At 45.2% G+C, this 10,146-nt stretch overlaps 1 protein-coding gene across 1 annotated transcript in view; it reads left to right on the top strand.

The window, feature by feature from the left end:
• Positions 1-2,254: 2,254 nt before the first annotated feature.
• The window catches only part of LOC311446023 (uncharacterized protein), a 39,277-nt gene continuing 31,385 nt past the window's right edge, over positions 2,255-10,146 (top strand). The window contains exons 1-2 of the mRNA XM_084538720.1: positions 2,255-2,471; positions 4,928-5,061. The gene's annotated coding sequence lies outside the window, so the exon portion shown is untranslated. The remainder of the gene's footprint in view (positions 2,472-4,927; positions 5,062-10,146) is intronic.

Raw genomic sequence — 10,146 nt, 5'->3', positions numbered from 1 at the left:
GCTACAGTAGATTTCCTGAAGTAGGCAGACGAGTATGAAACAAAGGATTAATTGACTTTACACGTAGCAAGAGTAAAGAAACAATATGTGAGTATAACCATTTGTACATGTAGAGAAATGAAGGATAAATACCAGTCTGGTACAGAGTGGACAGCTGTATTGACATGCTCTTAGTGTACATCTGAAACCTTCATCCCTTAAAACATCATACAAAGGTTTCCCTTTGAAGGGTGTTTTAATTAGTGGAGATAACACTGGATTTCTATGCTTATCCTCCAAAAACACAAGAGTTAAAATGTTCAAGTGTACTCCCTTCCAAGGGTTTGAATACATGAATGTACTCCCTTCCAAGGCGTTTAAAGATCTGACTCTGATCTGCCTCTGATGGCTGAAGCCACCAGTACCATGTGTGACTGTACTGGCGTGAGCTACACAGCACCCTGGCAGCACTGTCAGATCTCCCTTCCGTGCAAATCAATTTTGTGTTCCTTCTTTCGATTACTGGACAAAAAGTTGTAATTTCTGCCTTTATCTGTTACTTTGTGAGGCATCTTTTTGGTTTTCTTTTTCAGCTTTCTTGTTCAGCATCAGTCTAGCCTTTTTCGTATCTGGATAAATGACTCTTCTAAATGTCTGTTTCCATTTCTTTTACTCACTGCAGTTGGGTGGCAGTCACATCCCAATAACCAATGCACGTACACGGATCTGGAGTCAAGTGTTACGGCTGAGCTTCTGATGCGTTGCCTGTTTGGCTGGAACACCTTCTGTGCTCTTACAGTGCTTAGAGTTTGAGCTAGATCTGGAACTGTGGTGGGGAAAGGAGGCGATGGCTGCTTCCCACCCCTGGAAAATGTGCCATCTTTGCTGCAGTTAGCCCAGTGGAAAGCAGCAGGCTGTGTTTTGTCAGGGTAAAAGCATACTTAATGTAACTTAACATCCTCTGTGTGTGGCAGGTTTTTATAAGATGATGATGTACCAAACAGGATTTGTCACTGAGCCTTCAGATGGTCATCATAGTTCTTATAATAAAAAGCATTAGGTAAACAGCAGGATTTATTTCCTGCCTATATCATTTTATTCATACATGTGTTTGGGGAAATAGCTGGAAACTTTGGTACAGTTTTGGGAAGATGTTAGCAGGTTGGCAAGACAGCAGGTGATTTCTCTACTGCTGTTATGTTACCTGTTTTAGGGTAACTTTAAAGGTATTGGTAGAGGCATAGAAATGTAGCAGTTCCTCTTAGAGCCAGGTGTGATACAGGTGCACATCATAGAAGCTTAATTACACAGCTTCGACCCTGCAGCTCAGTCTGAATCACCATCAGCTCATCATTTCTATCCCTAAGCAGACGAGGGGGAAACAACAGCTGCTCTCACAGCCCAACATTCATCTTTCCAGTAGCTGTGGCCTTAAATTGCAGAAGTTGGGGTGGAGGGAGGGCATCTTGAGTTTGCACCCTTTGAATATTTGAATGGTGTCCTGGAAGCAAACCCCTGTGGATCTTGTGCACCATTTCCTTCCGGAACCCCACTGTAATCCCTCAGCTGTGCTGAGCAAGTTGCTGGTACTGGGATTTGTTGGGTTGCAGCTGTCGTGGCACAAACCTTGGACGGAAACTTGTAGCAGGGAAAAAAGAAGCTAAGAAAGAATAAGGACAGTGAGAAATCAGGGTGGGAAGGCAGAAATCTAAGTGTACTGCTTTATTGACTGGGGAGATGGGTTACAGAAACCGCTACTGATTCAGGGCGGTGCTTCAGTGGGGATCTGAGCTGTCAACACTTGATCTCAAACTCTTACTCTGTTTTGGCACTGATCTTGGATGTTCAGAAAGGACGTATGATGTTCGTAGTAACTCCCTTCTGTTCCATGTCCACTGTCAATTTCCCCACTGCCCCTGAACCAGCCTTTGAAATTGAATATCTGCTTTTGGCAGCCCAGAGTGTGGTCTTACAGCCAACTTTTTGCTAAAATTTAACTATTACGTTGAAGGTATTTTGTTTTAAGGCTGCTTTGTGCTTACTGTCTAATTTTAATGAAATGAAAGTCTTTCTTACCATAGCTGATCATTGTAAAAAGTAAATTCTTCTCCTTTAACAAAACAAATGAATATTGTATCATTTCTTTTTTTCAAGCAGGCTGTTCTGTAATGGCCTGTGCTGTTTACAAAGCTGGAGATGATAAAAAATGCTGTCTTATTGTGAATGCAGGGAAACAGTACATTTTTTAATCCTAGAAGGATGCTCAAAGTGTGTTGTGGTGAGGATGAGCCATTTGGTGATCAAGTGTATAGACAGCTGTAGAAATGAGGATTTCCTGCCACTGGTTGGAAACAAAAGACAAGTTACTCAAGGAGATGGACAAGGTCTTGCTAAACTTCTAAGAGAAAATTGTCTTTTCTGTCTGCTGTTTGCATAACATCAGTCTTGTGAAGAATTCAAACCCTCGGTGAACAGAAATGGCTTTGCTACAGGTATGAAAATATTTAATTTTCATTATGAGCAGTGTTTAAAGTAAATTTAACGTGTTTTAACTGCTGGTTATAGTATTTTATTTTATTTTTTTTAAAGAAAGGTAAACCTTCTGCTGAAACCAGACTTATTGAGGGTTAAATTGTAATTGGCTGTTAGCTCATGTTAGGTACTTTTTTTCATTACCCTGGGAAATGGACTGTGTATCTGCTGGGGAAAAAATTACTATTTTGCACTTGATCAGCCGTTAGATATTCAAATGTACAGGAAGCCTGATCAGTGAACTAACTTCCAGTGGCTTTTTGACATCATGCTCACTGAAAAGTTTCAGAAGTCTTTTTACCAGGAAGAATGCTAACAAAATAAATTCTTTTTCAGCTCATGTGCTTTGTCTGGAAGTTTGTAAAGAGCCAAAGTGATTAGCAACAAAAGCCCTGTTTGTTTGCAATTTTTCTTATGCTATTGAGGTACTGAGAAAAATGAAACCTAAAAGAGCAAGAAATTGTTGTGACCTTTTGTGAATAACTGGTTCTTCCCCTTTCAGAAGAAGAAAGATTAAAACATGTTTTGGGTTCTTGTTCCACAGAAGCAGGTAGCAAACACGAAACAATGGATGTTTAAGGTTTGCTGTTCCTAGTTTTAGTTTCTCTAAAACCCAGTTCGAAGGCTCAAAATTTAGTGTGCTTATAAGCGTTCAGAAAGCAAAAGCAGGTGTCCTGTATGAATTCAGTGAAATCTGATGTTACTAAAACATTGCATTTCATGCAGTTAAATAATTCCACTCTTTCAGTGTTCTACTCAGTTTGGGACCCTTAATGTTTAACATCAGTTTAAACTTTTGGACTGTTGAAATACCATGTTATATGCAAACTATTTCTTTGCAGTGGAGTCAGTGCTGGCATTGAGATTCTTCCTCTCCATTCAGGAGTACTTTTAAATATTCTTGATTTCAGTTTAGTTAATAAACGTGCGTCAAGAACATTTTAAAATCATAATCATAGAATCATTAAGGTTGGAAGAGACCTTCCAAGATCAGCTGGTCCAACCACCCCCCTACCACCAATGTCACCCACTCACCCATGTCCCCAAGCACCACGTCCAACCTCTCCTTGAACACCCCCAGGGACAGTGACTCCACCACCTCCCTGGGCAACCTGTCCCGATGCCTGACTGCTGTTTCTGACAGAAATGTCTCCTCATTTCCACCCTGAACCTCCCCTGGCACAGCTTGAGGCCATTCCCTCTGGTCCTATCAGTTACCCGTGAGCAGAGGCCGACCCCCAGCTCCCCACCCCTCCCTTTCAGGCAGTTGCAGAGAGCAATGAGGTCTCCCCTGAGCCTCCTCTTCTCCAGCCCAAACCCCCCCCAGTTCCCTCAGCCACTCCTCACAGGACTTTTGTCCCAGGCCCTTCCCCAGCTTCACAGCCCTTCTCTGGCCACGCTCCAGGCCCTCGATGTCCTTCTGGTAGTGAGGGGCCCAAAGCTGAACCCAGCACTGGTGCGGCCTCACCAGAGCTGAGTACAGGGGGCCGATCACCTCCCTGCTCCTGCTGCCTGCACTATTCCTGAAGCAAGCTGGGGTGCTGTTGGCATTCTTGCCCACCTGGGCACACTGCTGGCTCATGTTCAGGCGAGCATCAACCAACACCCCCAGATCCTTTCCATCTGCTCAGCTTTTCAGTCACTCTGCCCCAAGCCTGCAGCACTGCATGGGGTTGGTGTGACCAAAGTGCAGGACCCAGCTCTGAGCCGTGTTGATCCTCATCCCTTGGCCTCTGTCCATCGACCCAACCTGCCCAGGTCCCTCTGCAGGGCCTTCCTACCCTCCAGTCGGTCGACACGTCCCCCCAGTTTGGTTGGTGTCATCTGCAAACTTACTAAGGGTGCGCTCAATTCCTTCATCCAAGTCATCAATAAAGATAGTAAAGAGGATGGGCCCCAACACCAACCCCTGAGGAACACCACTGGCGACTGGCCACCAGCTGGGTTTCACTCCATTCACCACCACAGAGCTGTCTGAACTCATGGAAACAAGACTGAACAGTAAATAGCAAGGCTTTAAGCAAAGCCAATCAATTTTAGGGCTTGAGAACCGATGGACTTAATCCCCCTAGAAACAGCTACTGATTTATTTAATCTTGAATTTGCCCCCTGTGCCTGAGGTAGCTTTGTCATTTTTCCATTAATTCTAATTTTCATCCACATATTCTGTCCCAAATCCTGAGAGGAAAAAATATCTGAACAGAAAGTGATGAGACATGCATTTTTCCTTTCACTTTATTGATGTTCCTTATTTTTATCGAGTTAGAATTCTTTTGACAGTGATTGCCTTCAGGACTTTCCTATTTATTTAATGGCTTTACCAGTTAATGAAAGCTAGTGATCTTTAATTAAAATGGCTACAAATGCAAATCAGGGTTAAAAATGGTGTCTTAAGGTTTTTACTTGCTGATTTAAGTCCTGTTTGGAACTGGTGACTGAAGTGTGTCCAAGCGAACAGATTTATTGCACTGCTTGCCGTGGGTTTGGAGAGTGGTTGGATCAGGACACGTGGATGCAGCTCCAGTTCTGCTTGCATCATAAAATGAAAAGGTAGGTGGAGTTTCTTGTTTGTATGTATGTGTATATATATATATATATATATATATATATTTTTTTTTTTTTTTTTAGGAAAGTAGATGAATAATAATTGATTTCTGTTGAAACAAATGGTTGAACATACCCTTTGAGTTACCACTCATGTCTTCAGCTAAATGCTGAAGCCTTTTGGGAAGCTGTTACAAAAGAAAGTGGAGGTACAGTGGCTTGCTTGTCCTGTCAGAGCTGCTCTTGTGCTGTTAACTGGTTTAATGAGCCTCCTAAATTATTTTGGGGAACACCTCAGCCTCTAGCACAACCTCACTGGCCCTCTTTGTTTCCTGTTTTGTTATGTGGCAGTGGCAATGCTGGGAGCAGAGCAGCCTGCTGCAAGCACCAGCACTGTGGGCTTTCCCTTCCCAAGGGGAAAAGCAGACGTTTGCAGCCCAGCCGAGCACTGCCCCTGCTCGCTGACAGCGGGCCTTCTGGAGGCAGAAGCTCGTCAGGGCTGTGACAGCATGGAGGCAAGCAATCACGAAGCAGTTTGCGTTAGTGAGAAGGGTTTCTGTTGCTTGATCAGTGGAGTTGATGAGAGCTGAGCTTCTGCATTCTCCCCCAGGTCTCAGTCTGTAACTTGTTCGGGTTAACCTGTGTGTTTAATCTTCTCACCCCGTGTGCTTTGCTCACAGTGCTGCCATCCACTCTCATTTCCAATTTCACACTGACATGCTCTTGATGTATTTATAAACGAACTCTTATGTCAATCCACTAAAAAGCAACCAAATACATTCCAGTGAAATAGTTTTCTCCTCTGTCTTCCTGTTGCTGTGGCAATCTTGATAGCTACTGAGCAAGACAGGTAGGAGAAGCTAGCGTCAGTGCCAGAGCATCCTGCTTTCCTGCATGGTCAGTGCTGTGAAGAGTATCCAGCACATGCTGCTGTCTGTCCTGGCAGTGATATTCCCCATACAGTGTTTTTGATACATAAATCTCAAAGGTTTCTATGGAAAGCAGAAGAGGACGTGTGATTGCTCAGGTGGGGAAGCAGAGGCACAGGAGTGGTTTGCTGAAGACTGAGCTGTGTCTGGGACCCAGCTAGGGGTTCCCTGCTGCTTCCTTAGCTTAGCTTCTGTTCCAGGTCTTAGGGCAATTTAATCTTCTGCAGAGTTTTGTTGTAGGGTTTTGGCTATGTCAGAACTTCACCTGCAGCTCTCAGCATGTAATCTCCAGTGTTACCCTCTTGTCTCTGTCCAGCTGGATGGGCTAAGGCTCAGTCCGGAGCAGGGGACCAGATTTCTGTGTGGTTAGTTACCATTAATCAGCTGGCCTTTGGCAGTTGGCTATAAGAAGCTGATTGCAATTCCTAAGTAAAAAAAAAGCCTGAACTGTGAGCGTTTTTTTCCTTTGCAGTAGGTGGAAAACATGGGCATGGTTTGTTAATGGGATCAGCTGACAGATGGTAACTCACAGAGGATAATTAATCTCTTGCTAGTGCAGGATGTTGTATGTAACAACAGGATCTGCAAAGATGCTAGCAGAAGAGGAGGATTTCGTGTGACGCAGAAGGGACCTGAGCATGAGCCCCACGTAATGTGATGCTAAAAGGAGGATCTCTCCCTCCAAGCTGGAATGAACTGGTTAGAGACAAGGAAATCCATCTTGCTGAGGACCAGCAGCTTTCTGCCTCTGGCTGTCCGTGGCATTACGTAGGTAAAGGAGAAGAAAAGTAGCCTGACATCTGTGGGCTTTGATTTGCCGTGAAGGTTTTCTGCCTCCAGCTTGGGGAGAGGAGGAATATATTAGAAAAATAATAATAAATCAGACACCTTGGCTGTCGGGAGTGAAGTAAGAGTAAGTCTCTCAACTGACTTTTCTCCTTAGGAGAGAATGAGCGGCTGTGAGTGAGCAGTAGCAGAGTGACATGGCGCTGGTGGCCTCTGTCACCAAGGTGGCAAACGTCATCCCCGGGTCTGTTGTACCTGCAGGGCTGTCTGCTGTTTTAAGAAGAGAAGATGTGAAAATGGTGGTGCTTGCAGACAGCGCTCGCTCTCTCTACCACGACATCCTTCAAGCTCTGGTAGTGAGGGTAGAGGGAAAGCAACCTCTGTGGCTTTTTGTAATGCTTTCCCTTGTGTGTTCTCCAGGTCCTTGTTTCCAAAGACAGCTGTCTGAGCAGTGAGGGTGAAGCACAAGTGAATGTGGTGCTGGCAGGATAAGGAGGATGATCAGTGAGTTTGGAAACCTTCCTCTAGATTTTGAGGACTCTGTACAGGATTTAAAGGAGGGGGGAGAAGGCGTCTGTACCAAAGATTTATCAAGCTTCTTCCTGGCAGGCCAGGTGGTTTTATTGAGTGGCTTGACATGCAATTCCATGCAGTGTGTAGATGTTTACTCAGAGAAAGATTTTCTCCCCACTCCAAAAATTCAACTTTGTAGAGTGCATTTGCTCAGGGAAAGTGAATGTAAAGATGCTGTCAAAATGTCAAGTTTGTCTGGAACAAGGGTCCTGCCAAAGACAAGTGGCGTTAGAGGTTGAAGGCGTTTCATTTAGAAGTGATGAAGTCCTGAGCCTTTTGGGGGCCCACGTTAATTGAACTAAAAGGCCAAAAGGGAAATGCTGTTCACACCGGAAAGGCAGAGACACTTACAGAGAGAGAGAGGGCCAGAACAGGTTATTCCTACTGTAAAATGACATCAGAAGGATGTGAAGAATAGTTCTGAGTTGACATTTTTCCACTTAAATCGTACTGGGGAAGTCCAGTTTTGTATGGTAAGATGATGATTTGCTCCTAGGTGAGAAAGGCTCTGGGTCAGAGCTGTGATTTGAAAGGTATTCAGGGAAGGAAATGCATCCATCCTCTGCTTTGTGAATCGTCGTGCAGGCTCACAGGACCATGGGAATGAATAATAATAATTTTTACAAAGGGAGAATTCTTACAGCTTGCGGATCTGTGGAGCTGCAAGTCAGAACATTCCTTCTCTTGTCTGTCAGAAGAACTCTTGCTGAGAAAATGCCTCCTTACAGAGCCTGTAAGTGTGGATCCTTTTGCACCATACCAGTTTTTTCCTTGTCTGGACAGGGTTGGAGCTGTGTTTTCTGCACAAGCCACGGGGCTGCTGTTAGTGGGATGGAGTTCCTCTTGAAAACTTCATTTTGGTATCAAACTTCCAGATAATGCTTCTCTGTTCTGAAGGCTTCAAAGCTTTTACAACAGCACAATAATTATTGTATTTACGAGGAGAGTGAGACAGGGAATGTGGTGGTTGCAGCCCACATTCAGAACTGCTGGCAAAAGCTTGCTGTTTGACCCAACTTCCAAATAAGCAAATCTGACAGCTGCTGAGCACCCTTCTTTCACAAAATCCACTCACTTCATAAATCCACTCACTTCATAAACACCAACGCTGACTTGCGTAATGACTGTCTGGAAGGGCAAGTCAATATTGATCAAACTGAGGTTTAGACTTGGAGATACGGATTGCCTACTCGAGACCTGTTGTTTGTGCCAGAGATCAGCATGAGCCACGTTTGGAGTTTGCTTTTGCAGAGGGAGCTTTCTGTTGTAGGGTCTTGTTTTGGCCTTGGACCCCTCCTCTTCTGCCATAAGCTTAACAAGATCCTTTGTCATTCTCCAGGGAAGCTTTCAAACTCACCGCTGCGGTTTTGAATTGGCTTTAAATAAAAGGTGTTCTGTTTCTGAAGTGCCGTGCCCAAGGGCTCTGGAGCACTCTGCGTGCAATCCAAGCAGGCAGCAGACAAAGCCGTTAGACGTGAAGTACCCAAACGTGATTATGTGGCAGAGAGCCGCCGGAAAGTGTTTGCAATCGGGTCCCAAAGGCTGGGTCTGAAAACCCACTGTCAGCAGGCGATAACTGTTTGAAGAAGTCAAGGTAGGTCTCGTTGACTCGTCAGGGTGTAGGTGGTTTGTTCCTTCGCTTCGGTGTATAGCAAGAGGTGGTGCGGGCAGAAATGGGAAGATGAGAGAGGTGGAATGGAGATGTTTTCAGCAGGCTTCTCTTTTTATTCCCCTCTGCTAAGGTGTTGTCTACCTGCACGAGGAATCTAAGCCACTTGGATTTGCAGCTTGCGTGACCGGCGGCCTCAGTGTCTGGTGTTCTGGAAGCAGATTTATAGCCTCAGGGAGCTCCCATGGCATTTCCTCAGCGATGCTTGCAGAGCGAAACCTTGGTGAAAAGGCAGGTTTTGGGGGCAGGTGGAAGGAGATGTCTGCTGTGTGGATGGTGCCCACCAGCCTCACCCTCAGAGCAGTGCAGCTCCTTGAGGAGTGGGGTGAGGAGAAGGGCTGAGGGATGCAGAGATCTTCTGAAGGAGCTCTGGGAAGCTTGGCTACCTTGTGCATTCAACCAAAGGAACCGCTAGCTGTGACCTGAAAGGCCATCCTCATCTCCTGTCCCATCAGCAAGTGACCCAGTGGCCTCAGGCAGCAGCTGTGCATCCAGTGTAGCACCTGTACTACCTTGAAGCTCCTCCTCTGTCTCCTGGCTTCTCTTCAGTTCTGAACAAGTGCCTTCATTTTCCTTCCGAGCACCGTACCAGCTAGGACAGCTTCTTCCAGGATAGGGAGCCTCATGGGCATGCTCTGCTGAGCAAGAAGAATGCTCGAACGTGCAGTTCCCTGCTGTGGCTTAGAGGGCTATGTCTGTATTTTAATTTTTTTTTTACTCCTCTTGTTGAGAGGGGAAGGGAAGATTACGGCACCTGATGATTTAATCAGCATAATCTCCAGATAAAACATTCCGATGGTATACTACTGGGAGATGCTCATTAATGCTGGCTTGGTACACATAAGGTAAATTAAATCATTAGTTTTAAGACTGGATTAGGTACGTGCATCTCCTGCCTCTTCAAAAGGCAGTTCAGTAGTTCCTAAAAGCTTCTTGTCTTGGCATTTCTTGGGAGTCATCAAACCCCTCCAACACAAGTGTCACGAGATGGAGCAGGTACAGTGCTCTGATGTGCAACCACTAGCTCCATGTTGAAGTGGGCTCTGCTGGCCCAGGACCTGCTGAATGCCTCGTGTCTCCTGAGGCATTTATATTTTATTTTGCCAGCTCGTTAGTTCAGTGAGAAGGTTTTGC

Source organism: Aythya ferina (genome assembly GCF_964211825.1).
Source record: "Aythya ferina genome assembly, chromosome: 17".
Classification (NCBI taxonomy): domain Eukaryota; kingdom Metazoa; phylum Chordata; class Aves; order Anseriformes; family Anatidae; genus Aythya; species Aythya ferina.
The sequence above is the reverse complement of the archived record's forward strand: the minus strand, read 5'-3'. Positions and strand labels throughout refer to the sequence as shown.